This window comes from Taeniopygia guttata, chromosome 37, assembly GCF_048771995.1.
Source record: "Taeniopygia guttata chromosome 37, bTaeGut7.mat, whole genome shotgun sequence".
In the NCBI taxonomy this organism is placed as follows: Eukaryota; Metazoa; Chordata; class Aves; order Passeriformes; family Estrildidae; genus Taeniopygia; species Taeniopygia guttata.
In genome coordinates, this window is record NC_133062.1 from 5,578,238 (window position 1) to 5,580,737 (window position 2,500).

A 2,500-nucleotide genomic window follows, 5' to 3' on the forward strand; every position below is an offset into this window, starting at 1 on the left:
TTTCTCCGGTCGCCGGGCTGGACCCGTTGCCCGTGCGCCACCTTAGACCTTTTGGTCCGGGCGCCGGGGTAGACCTTTGGTCCGGGATCCGTGGTAGACCCGTTGTCCGGACTGCGGGGTAGACCTCTTGTCCGGCCTCCGGGGTAGACCTGCTGTCCGGACTCCGGGGTAGACCTGCTGTCCCTGCTGGCGGGTAGACCTCTTGTCCGAATCTCGGGGTAGACCTGTTGTCCGGACTGCGGGGTAGACCTGCTGTCCGGCCTCCGGGGTAGACCTGCTGTCCATACTCCGGGGTAGACCTCTTGTCCGAATCTCGGGGTAGACCTGGTGTCCGAACTCCGGGGTAGACCTGCTGTCCGAACTGCCGGGTAGACCTGTTGTCCGAACGCCGGGGTAGACCTCTTGTCCTAGCTGGCGGGTAGACCTGTGTTCCGAATCTCGGGGTAGACCTCTTGTCCGAACCGCGGGGTAGACCTGCTGTCCGAAATCCGGGGTAGACCTGCTGTCCGAAATCGGGGGTAGACCTGCTGTCCAAACTCCGGGGTAGACCTCTTGTCCGAACCGCGGGGTAGACCTGGTGTCCGAACTACGGGGTAGACCTGTTGTCCGGACTGCGGGGTAGACCTGCTGTCCGAAATCCGGGGTAGACCTGCTGTCCGAAATCGGGGGTAGACCTGCTGTCCAAACTCCGGGGTAGACCTCTTGTCCGAACCGCGGGGTAGACCTGCTGTCCGAACTACGGGGTAGACCTGTTGTCCGGACTGCGGGGTAGACCTGTTGTCCGAACTCCGGGGTAGACCTGTTGTCCCTGCTATCGGGTAGACCTGTTGTCCGAATCTCGGGGTAGACCTGCTGTCCGAAATACGGGGTAGACCTGCTGTCCGAACCGCGGGGTAGACCCGTTGTCCGAATCTCGGGGTAGACCCGTGTTCCGGGGTAGACCTGGTGTCCGGACTCCGGGGTAGACCTGGTGTCCGAACTGCCGGGTAGACCTGGTGTCCGAACTGCCGGGTAGACCTGCTGTCCGAACTGCCGGGTAGACCTGTTGTCCCGGCCGGCGCCGGAAGTTCGCCAAGGGGTCGCTGTTTCCAGCCGCCTCCGGCTACGTCGACGTAGAGGGCGGCCTGCGGTGGCGCAGCTTCCCGGTCGAGCGCCAGCGGTCCCCTTGGAGGCGCCGGCGGCCTTGGACTCGTCTGTACGTATATTGGGAGCGAGGTGACGGGCCGCATCCCCGCAGGTTCCACGAGGGCGCCTGTGTCCGAGGCGGAGGATAGGGCGGCCGCGTCGCGCGCGGTCGTCGGGGCGAAGCGAGTGCCGCCTGCACCGGGTGAGCCGCGGGGGCTTGGTCCCGGTGCCCCGTCCTGCCCCCCCCCCCAGGGCAGTTTCGAGGAATATCCGACCCGAGAGGCCAGCGAGAAATGACGAGGCCGAGAAAGCCAGAGCGAGGGCCGCGAGAGAGACGAAGCGAAAGGCCGAAAGAGCGTGTCGAGAAGCCGCTTGCTGAGCGCAGCGAAGGTTGCAGAGAGAGACAGCCCCCGCCGCGGGCGGGCTCGAGTGTGGCGTTCCGCTCCGGTCGGCCGCCGCCGGCCCGGTTTGCAAGGGGGGGCGGCCCCCCTGGGACACGATGGGCTGGCGGGGCGAGGTGCGGCGGCGCCTCGTCCCTTTTCTGCCTGGCCTTAAGCCGGGGCCCGCCGGGCGCGGGTGTTTATTTTCGGCTGCCGGTCTTGGTCGCCCGGTGGCCGGCAGCCGGGGGTCGACGCGGCCGGGGTTTTTCCCCGGCCCTTGCCCGAGAGCCCCCAAACCCCGAGCAAGGCCCGGTCGGCCCGCCGCGGTGGCGGTGCCCGGTTCCCCCGCTCCCGACCTCGTTTGCCAGCGTGTCCGTGTCGGAAGGGCAGCGGCGGGGCACCCGCGGCCTGGCCCCGGCCTTCGCCGTGTGGCCGGAGACAGGGGGGGGGGCTCGGTGACGGCGGTCGCCCGATCCAGCCGTGGCGCCGGGGTGGCGGCACCCCGTGCCAGCGGCGCCTCTTGTTGAAGTCGTCCCCCTTCCTCGGCCTTAAGCTGGGGACCCGCCTCGCGGCGGGCAGCCTTTTTTTCCCACCAGCACGGACCGGAGCCCCGGCAGAGAGCACTCCCGGAAGGTCGCGGGCGTAGGCGGCGGCGCCTCGCCCTTCCTCGGTCGTGGCGACCGAGCCCGCTTCTGCCGGGGTGGGGCTGGCTTGCCCGGCCCCCCCCGGGTCCGTTGCTCTTTTTGAAGGCGTGCGCGCGGGTGCTGTGGGGGCGCCCCGCCCGCCCGGCCTCCGATGGCCTTTTCCTCTTGCGGCCCTAAGCCGCGGCACGGAGAAGCGTGCGGGCCCACGAAAGCCGAGGTTGTGTGGCAAAGAAGTGGGGGGCTGAGCGAGCCCCGAGCCGAGCCGATGCCGGCGGGTTCCGAAGCGGGGAGGGCAGCGAGAGAGGCCGCGTGCGCCTCGCCCCCCGCCCCGGGCCCACGGCCCCCGTGGCT